The sequence below is a fragment of the Apodemus sylvaticus genome, chromosome 21, assembly GCF_947179515.1.
Source record: "Apodemus sylvaticus chromosome 21, mApoSyl1.1, whole genome shotgun sequence".
Lineage (NCBI taxonomy): Eukaryota > Metazoa > Chordata > Mammalia > Rodentia > Muridae > Apodemus > Apodemus sylvaticus.
This window is the reverse complement of record NC_067492.1, coordinates 2,457,299-2,467,147: the sequence shown is the minus strand read 5'-3', so window position 1 is coordinate 2,467,147 and position 9,849 is coordinate 2,457,299. Positions and strand designations below refer to the sequence as shown.

Genomic DNA, 9,849 nt, shown 5'->3' with positions numbered 1-9,849 from the left:
ATCCAGAGGCTCACTGGCCAACTGCCTAAACTGCAGGGTGATTTTCAGGTCGGGGAGAAACCCTGCCTCAGGACAAAAAGGTGATTGGTGCCTGCAGTATGACACCTGAGGTCATCCCCTGGGCTGGCCACATCTTACTTGCACACATGCATGTGCACACACACATACATAAGGTAAGAGACTAGGAGAAGACTTGTAACTTGTTTTCAGTCATTGATGGAAGGCTTGAAGTGATAGAAACCTCTCAAGAAAGAAAATAATAACCCAGGCATGCTGTAAGACCCTGAGTGAGCTCGGCCTTTGATGACTGCCATTTTGAAGATCTTTGACCCTTCTTAGTTCCTCTTTTAGACAATGCAGTTTCCCCTATAGAACTCTGGGAACAAAGGGCACCACATCCCGCCCTGTACGCAGGTTTAGGGCTTTAGCCCAAGGCTGGTGCTTTTTTAAAAAATCCCTCCTTTAGCCTCCCAGAGACAGGCTGCTCATTTCCATTGCTAAGGTGGAGGAAGAGATAAAGGGATTTATTATCTGAACATTCCAGGCCCTCCCAAACAAATCTGTTCCTCCCTCTACCCCCCTCCCCAAAAAGCCAGACAGAGTTTTAAAACATAAGTGTGTTTTGTTCCCAAGCCAGCTTGTCCGTCTCTGCGACACTCATACGCGCACGGCCTCCTTATCGAATGGCAGTCTGCTAAGTCACAGAGCAGGAGGGTTCTGGTTCAGCACACCTCATGAGCTGCAAGCCCCAAGAAGGATGTCTGTGTCTGCCTTGCTTGTCATTAGCATCTCGTGGTCACATGGCAATGCCTGCGTCATTCACCACTGGCAAAGAAAACAGAATGAGATCAGCCACGAGGGAGAACAAACATGCAGCTCAAGGAGCACAAAAGCAAGCCTGAAAACTTTGGGGGGGGGGGGAGCAGCCTTGTAAGGAGGTGAGTTGTGGCTGATCACAGCTCCCCCCCCCAGGGGGGGTTCTCTCTCTGTGTTCGCTGGGGTCTGCACAGCTTGGGTTACAAACCTGGGCATCATCACCACAGATATCCCCACAGTAAAGGCGGCAGACTGGAGCATGCCACACCAATTGCAGCATGGTAAGAAATGGTCTAGAGTCCAGAGCCGCCATGCACCCTCCCTCTCCCTTGTAAAATGGAAGGTGCCAGCCACTAGGGGATCAGAGTTTGAAGGGAAGATCTTCTGAGGAATGTGTCTGTGGAGAAATCCATGCTCCCTGGAGGGAAGTGGGGACTGTCCCTGCACAGAGCTTACCCCAGGATGCCCTTTAGCGAGAGCAGAAAAGACTAGGCCCTTTGCCAGACAGAGCCTCAGAGTCTAAATTGGGTTGCAGTAGGCTGGCAAAGGTCCCCAAAGATTATCCTCTGAGGCCTGTAAATGTGAGGGGTCTTGGGGGGGGGTGTTTATTTGGTTGGTTTTTTTTTTAAGGAAAATATGATTAAGGACTATAAGATGGAACAGTTATCCCAGGTGCCCCACAACTGAGAAGGGCAAAAGCCTCATATACAATGACTGCGTATTTAGAAGACAGAGGCCATGAGTATCATTTACTTCTTTAGTTGCTGTGGCAAAATACCTGTGGAAAGCAGCTTCTGGCTCACAGTCGAGAGAATACAATCCACCACAGAGGAGAAGGAAAGCAGGAGACAGAGGTGGCCTGCCTCTGTGGTAGCACAAGTATGAAGTGGCCAGTCACATCCCACGGGCAATCAGAAAGCACCACAGCGAGAGGCCACCGGAGAAAGGAACCTTGCAGAAACGTTGACCCCAGCCTTGCAGCCTCCAGAGCTTCGAGCAAGCACATCTCTGTCTACTAAGCATGGGAGACTGGGCAGACGAAGACACCTCGTACACAAACCAGAAGGGAGGAGCTCCTAAGACTTAGAGTCCACCACCACTTCCCGCTCCCACCAAGTCACTTCCTCTGGCTACCTTCTGAAGTTTTTACACCTCCTGAACATCGCCATCTGTAGGCAACCAAGTGTTGCCTACACGTGAGGCTACGGAGAGGGGTTTACATCCAAATCCTAACACACACATGGTTGAGGTGCTGAGGCCACAAGCTAAGCAATGGCAGACAGCACCCCTCCCCAGCCCACCCCCAGCTGGAAGGGATCAAAAGTGGATCCTTCCCTGGATCCTTGGAGGGAGTGCAGTTCCGTGGACCCAGCCAAATGAAAGCGCTGTCAGACTCCTGCCCTTCAGAACCAGGGGAGAACAAACTGTTGTCTGAAGGCATCAATCTTAGGTCTCCTTGTGGCAGCAGCCAAAAGGACATTATACATTAGCTGACTACTGCCTGCTTGAGTGTCAGAGCTGGGAGCAAGCGTTGGGTTGAGCCAATTTCTGCCTCAGGGCTTATCAGGACCAGTCTTGTCCAGGTCCAGGTCAAGAGAGAGCTAGTATGGGCCATCCAGTGCCTGAGTCAGGGAGCTACCAGGAAAGGCAGAAACCCCATGGGGAGGAACTACAGGTAAGCCATGTCTGGAGACCCAGGCCTACCATCCCATCTACTGGGGAGGCTGAAGCAGGAGGAAAAGGAGCACAAAGCAGGCTTGGGCTACAGAGTGCATTCAAGGACAGCCCAATGAGACCTTTGTTTCAGAGAGTGAAAGAGAGGCTGGGAACAGCAGACAGTGGCAGGGCCCTTGCCTGGCCAAAGGCCTGGGCTCCATTCCCAGCACAGGAAGAAGCTGAAGGTAGAAAAATTCTCAAGTGGCCACACAGAAGGGGGTTAGAGAAGGGCCAGAGGCAGGAATCTACTTCAGTCAGACTCAAAATTACCAAATTACTATCCCCTCCTAACGGATCCCCTCCCAACGGATCCCCTCCCAACGGATCCCCTCCCAATGGATCCCCTCCTAACGATCTCCACTACCACTCCCCGACCCCACAGGTCTGCCCTGGCCCTTCGGCCCCTCGCCTACCTCCAACCTTGTAAGCAGGGACATGGAAAATAGAGCCAGACAGGAAGGGGATGGGGAACAGCCAGCCCTGCCCCTTTCCCTTGCAGCCTAAGCAGGCTCAGCTGGAGCAGGGAAGGGAATGAGATGTTAAACTTTAGAGTTTTGACTAACATCTTGGCCCAAACACTGAAATTCCAAATTGGGACTGTTTTCCATTTAAAGTGACCATTGGCCAGGCTGTTTCCTAAGAGCTGCAGAAAAGTGTGAGCCTGCCAGGGTTTTCAGCCCCAAGCAAGGGAATTCGAATTTGGTTGGCTGAATCTTAAAGGAAAATAAAGAAGAAAAGCAGAGGTAGTCTTCCAAGAGCTTGGAACTGGGGTTGTTCAGCCTGCTGGCTGCACAGAGCCCAATGAAAACAGCTCAGCTTCTCGGTGCAGCAGAGAGTAACCGAGTTCTTGTGAAGGGGAAAAAAATGCAAATTTGTTTTCAGTATCGCTTACAAGCTTCCTGAGTGGAGCCCTTGGCCTGGCAAGGCTTGCATTGACGTCAGCCGAGTTCACCATATCAAGACAGCTGTAGCTCCTGCCTGGCCGAGGCCCCAGGGACAGAAAACACATTGGCTTTGTTTCATGGGAGATTAAAAACATTTGCTGCCTGGGTCATAATTCACAAGCCCTGTTATCACTGGGGCCAGGAATGCTGAGCAGAAAAAAAAATTAAAAAGTACCACCTCACATCAAAGCCAAGGGGAGACAGGCCAGGTAGCACAGGCCTGTCATCCAGTTACTTGGGAGGCTGAGGCAAGAAGATCATAAGTTCAAGGCCAGGCTGGACCGTGTGCAGAATGTGCTTTCAGTCAGCTTAGGCAGCTCATGGAGCCAAAACTCAGGGACTGAAAACAGAAAGTAAGAAGCGCCTCACATCACAGAGCTGAGTTATGCCTCAGAATCAGAGTTGGGGGTGTAGTGTAGTGGGCACCCTGGGGAGGCCTCAGAGACGAAGATCATGGCCAGACCTGGGCACTCTATCCATGCCTGCTCTCCTGAAGGTAACGTGAGAGGGTGTGTTGAGGTATGTTCAGGACTCTAGCAAACCCATCTGAAATGCAAGTTCCCTGTCTCCTGGAATGTATGAGGAGGACCAGGTGTGGGCAGGGGAACCCCTAGCCTCTGGACTCCCAGGAAAATGTCAACAAGGAAGTACAGACAGAGCAGATGGTGGCAACACTGTGACGTGGCCCGCCCCTGGGTCATCAGACAATAGAGCCCCTCCATCTGCTCTGAACTTGGAGTGTGAGTGTGAGTGTGGGTGTGTGTGTGTGTGTGAGAGAGAGAGAGAGAGAGAGAGACTGTGAGTGTGTGTATATGGATGTGTATGTGTGTGAGAAAGTGTGTAAGTGTATGTGTGTGACTGTGTATGTGCATGTGTGTATATATAAGTGTGTGTGAATGTGTGTATGAGTATGTGATAGTGTATGTGTGAGTGTGTGTTTAAGAGTGTGTGAGTGTGTGTGAGTGTGTGTGTTAGTTGTGTATGTGTGCGCATGTGTGTGACTGTGAGTGTGCATGTATGTGTATGAGTGTATATACATGTGTGAGTGTGTACATGAGTGTATGTGCATGTGTAAGTGTGTGCACCCATGTGTGCACATGTGTGTGAGTGTGTATGAGTGCATGTGTGTGTGCATGAGTGTGTATGCATGTTCATGTGCTCGTGTGTGGGAAGGTCAGAGGGTGACATGGGCATCCTCTATGACTTTCCCACATTGTTATTTTAAGCCAAGGTCTCTCGCTGAGCCTGAAGCTCAGCATTTCAGCTGGACTGGCTAGCCAGTGAGCTTGGGGAAATCTATTCATCTCCATCCCCAAGCACTGGGGTTGCCACCAAACCCAGATTTTTACGTGGGCACCAAGGGTTCTAACTCAGATGCTCTAAGTCACTTTACCCACTGCGACGACCTCTCCCTACCCCTTCAGGGGCTTCCTGAGACACCCTGGTAGTTAAAGCCCAGCTAGGAAATAAAAACCAAAACCAAACAAGACACACGTTGATTTTATAGAGAACCCAGGTTCAGTTTCCATCACCAACAGGTCAGCTCTCAGCTGTCTGCACCTCCAGTTCCACTGGACCCGATGCCTTCTTCTGGCCCTCAGAGGCACCAGGCACATACGTACACAGAGGCAAAAGGACCAAACATGTAACATGAAAGCTGGCTTTATTATATTTATTTTGGTTTTTAAAGACAGGGTCTCTATATGTAGCCCAGGCTGCCCTAGAACTCACTGTGTAGACCGGACTAGAGTGTTGGGATTAAAGGTGTACAAAAATTGAGCTTTTTAAAAAATTAAAAAAAAAGCAAAAATGTAAAAACGAAGATTATGCACACCTTTGATCCCAGCGCTGGAAGTCAGCGGCAAGAGGATTTCTATGGATTAGGAGGCCAGCCTGGTATACCTAGTGAGTTCCAGTAGAGCTAGGAAATTAAGAAAACTGTTTTAAATGAAAAAAGAAAGAGTAGGGCTGGAGAAATGGCTCAGCAGTTCAGAGCACTGACTGCTCTTCCGGAGGTCCTGAGTTCAATTCCTGGCAACCACATGGTGGCTCACAGTCATCTGTAATGTGATCTGATACACTCTTCTGGTGTGTCTGAAGACTCTAACAGTGTACTCACATATAAAATAAATAAATCTTAAAAAAAAAAAGGTTCTGATGAAAAACACAAAAACAAAATCTAAAAAAAGAGTAAAACCTCATATACCATGGCTGTAAAGATATATGGTAAATTATTGTTATTAATTCCTACAGTGCCCAATTTATAAATTTAACTTTATCATGGATGCCCGTGGGGTGGGGGGTAAGCTAAGAAGGTTGTTGTACTATGCCGTTTGAGACATCCACTGGGTCTTTTTCCCCAAAGGGTAGGGTGACTCCCATATTCTATGTCAGCTGTGTTGATGTTTATCGGGGGCAGTGCTGTTCACCCCACTTCCCTTTCTGAAGTCTGAGGAAATCCATCAGGTTGTGAGGACTCAAACTACAAGCTGTTTCCTCAGAGTAGGGACTTTCCTTGGAGGAAGACAGACCAGAGAGGAAGAGCTGTTTTGCTGTGCATGTCTGCATGTGGGTATGTGCATGTGTGTGCATGTGTGTGCATGCATGTGTATATGTGTGCATGTTTTATGTGTACACATATGTGCAGGTACACCCATGCTCAGGGGTGAAAGCGGGATGTCATATGTCTGTTCTAATGCTCTCCACATTGCCATGATATAAGGCATCTCACTGAGCCTTGAGCTGTGTTAGTGTCCAGCCAGGCCCAGAGATGGGCGGTAGTGTCCACCACCAGCGGCTTGCATGTCTTTGCCCTGCTTTTTATATAGGTGCTAAGGATTCGAACATAGCAAATACTCCAACCACTGAACCCTCCCAACAGCCGTCCTGCTGTTGTTACTTTTAATCTACTCTTTATTCTTAGCTATAAAGCTTGGACATACCATATGGTTTCTTTTGTTTGTTTGAGACAGAGTTTCTCTGTATAGCCCTGGCTGTCCTGAAACTCATTCTCTAGACCAGGCTGTCCTCAAACTCAGAGATCCTCCTGTCTCTGCCTCCTGAGTACTGAGTTAAAGGCACAAAGTATCACTGCCTGGCATGTTTGTTTGTTTGAAAAATTTAATGACAACAAATGCATGCAGAGTGACCAAAGAGAAATGTGCACGCTGAGCTAAGAATGAGTTTGAAAACAGCACACACAGCCGGGCGTGGTGGCGCACGCCTGTAATCCCAGCACTTGGGAGGCAGAGGCAGGCGGATCTCTGAGTTCGAGGCCAGCCTGGTCTACAGAGTGAGTTCCAGGACAGCCAGGACCACACAGAAAAACCCTGTCTTGAAAAACCAAAAAGAAAAACAAAAAAGAAAAACAAAAAAAGCAGCACACATAGCCCCCTGTGTGTAAACACACGTGCTGAACCCCAGAGGCAAACCTATGATGGTAACCTAGACTGAGGAAATCCTGCCTCCCACCATCAGCAGGCTGCACACTCTTCAAATATAACAGTAGCTCAATGTTGAAGTTGGCATGCCAAAGCCCAAGGTGGCGTCATTCTCTGCAAATGTTTTTCCCTGAGTCACTTCCATGAGCCAGGCTGCCATTTTTAGTGGGATATTCTGGCTATGCCCTGGGAGTTTCCAGCCTCGACAGGACAGACACCATTACACCAGACTGAGAAAAAATTTCCAACCAGGCCTGCAGGAGGAGCTGGGCACAGAATTCTTCCTGCTGTAGAGCTTAGTGTTACCAGTGCAGCCCTCCACATCTGCTGATCATCACAATCCCAAGTCCAAACCTTGCTAGATGGGACTCCCCTCGAAAATGACACTATCTATACCCCACCCCCACCCATATCTTGAGTTTCTTGTAGCCCGGGCTAGTATTAAAATTGCTATGTAGCTAAGGATGACCTCAAACTTCTGACCCTCCTGCCTTTATTCCTGAGTGCTGGGATTACAGGTGTGTGCCTCCATGCTCCTTTATATGTGGTGTATAGGGTGAAAGCCAGGGCTTCACACATGGGAGGCACACACTCTCCCACTGAGCAAGCCGCACCTCAGTCCCACCTTAGTTACTTCTCTCATATTTTTGTCAGAACCAAGATGGCAGGAGCTCCCCGAAAGCTTGTTACATCTCCAACAACCAGGCATCAACGGGAAAGACCGGAGCAAGAAGCCCGGCCAGGCAATAAACCGAATCCTCAGAGAGCATCTGTCTGCATCCTCCTTCCTCCAGCTGAGCTCCATCTCTGAAGTTTCCTCAACCTTATAGCACTATGAGGTAGAAAAGTTCAATATGACATATGGCAAAGTGACCAACCTAGGCCATTACAGAAAGGAAGTAATACATTGGAATGTGTGTACAAGGGGTGTGTGTGTGTGTGTGTGTGTGTGTGACAGAGTCCCACCCTATAGGCCAGCATAGCCTCAAACTCAATATGTAGCCCAACTGGCCTTGAGCTCACAGCAATCCTACCTCAGTGTCTTGGGTATTATGGTTCCAGGCATGAACCACCATGCTCAGCCTTTTTGTTCTTTGTGTGTGTGTGAGAGAGAGAGAGAGAGAAAGAGAGAGAGAGAGAGAGAGAGAGAGAGAGAGAGAGAGAATGTGTGTGAGTGTGAGTGTATGAGTATATGTGTGTGTGTGTGTGTGTGTGTACGTGCACACAGGCCCTCACGCCTGAGTTCTTGTTTGTGTGAGGGTACAAGTGTGGAGGCCAGAGACCAGATCAGTCATTCTCCATCTTTTGTTTTGAGACAGCATCTGGCACTGATACTGGAACTCACTGACTGAGCTAAGCTGGCTGCCCAGCAAGCCCCAGGATCCTCCTGTGTCTTCCTCCCCTCTGCTGGTGTTACAGACATGCACCACCATGCAGGGCCGGTGTTACAGACATGCACCACCATGCAGGGCCGGTGTTACAGACATGCACCACCATGCAGGGCCGGTGTTACAGACATGCACCGCCATGCAGGGCCGGTGTTACAGACATGCACCGCCATGCAGAGCCGGTGTTACAGACATGCACCGCCATGCAGGGCCGGTGTTACAGACATGCACCGCCATGCAGGGCCGGTGTTACAGACATGCACCGCCATGCAGGGCCGGTGTTACAGGCATGCACCGCCATGCAGGGCCGGTGTTACAGGCATGCACCGCCATGCAGGGCCGGTGTTACAGGCATGCACCGCCATGCAGGGCCGGTGTTACAGGCATGCACCGCCATGCAGGGCCGGTGTTACAGGCATGCACCGCCATGCAGGGCCGGTGTTACAGACATGCACCGCCATGCAGGGCCGGTGTTACAGACATGCACCACCATGCAGGGCCGGTGTTACAGACATGTACCATCATGCAGGGCCGGTGTTTCAGGCATGCACTGCCATGCTGTCTTTCTGCATGGTCTCTGGTGGATCTAAATCTATGTTCTTGTTCTTTAGCAACAAGGACTTTACCCTCTGGACTGTCTCCCCAGCGCCATAACCTTCCCATTCTTATGGAATCCAAGTCACAGAGGGCCAATTGAGGAGGTTAGGCTCTAGGTAAAGTAATTATAATTCTGTAATGACTTTTAGTCATAGTTGGATACATGGAAGTGATATTTTAAAGTTCTTTTTGAAAATTAGAGATAAGTTATACTTAAATAAGAATGAAACTTTAAGATCCAAATGATAAGAAAACAGTGATCATTCTTGGCAGTATTCTTCCATTTCTTTGAGGATCCTAAAATGAGGTGCCACTTACCACAAGTCTGGAAGCAGATGGACAGGGGGCTCAGTGTTGAACATAAGCACACAAGGAGTAGAAAAAGTAAATAAGGATAATCTTGAAAGTCTTACTTTTTTTTCTTTTTCTTTCTTTCTTTTTTTTTTTTTTTGTTTTGTTTTGTTTTGTTTTTTGGATTTGGTTTTTTCAAGACAGGGGTTTTTCCATATAGCCCTGACTATCCTGGAATTCACTCTGTAGACCAGGCTGGCCTCTAACTCAGAAATCTGCCTGCCTCTGCCTCCCAGAGTGCTGGGATTACAGGCATGCACCACCACTGCCCGGCTTGAAGGACTTACTAAGAAGGAAACTGCAGAGTCCCACGGAAAGGACACAGCAGTTACCAAGATACAGACTCATAGAGCTGTATAGCTTGCCAACTGGCATCCAAGTTGCTGGGCTGTGGGACCCTGGGAAGGTGGAGCTGGACACATGGATTTGGTCCATGATGAATATGCGTGAATTTATCCTGTGGGCATTTGGTCAAGTGATGATGTAGTTTCTCATTAAATAACTTAAGTTCCACTCCAAACCCTTAGGGTAGTACGCCTGAGCAAGCATTGCCACCCTCCCTTCTTAAGGTGCCAGCTCCCCCTGTTCAGTGAGGAT

The 9,849-nt window shown here is 48.9% G+C and overlaps 1 long non-coding RNA gene across 1 annotated transcript; it reads right to left on the bottom strand.

Moving 5' to 3' along the window:
* Positions 1-508: 508 nt before the first annotated feature.
* LOC127671699 (uncharacterized) lies at positions 509-3,044 on the bottom strand. The gene is made up of 3 exons (XR_007974783.1): positions 2,946-3,044; positions 1,595-1,863; positions 509-825 (listed from the first exon to the last, which is right to left on the bottom strand). It is a non-coding gene; the product is annotated as an uncharacterized LOC127671699 (long non-coding RNA).
* Between the last annotated feature and the right edge of the window lie 6,805 nt (positions 3,045-9,849).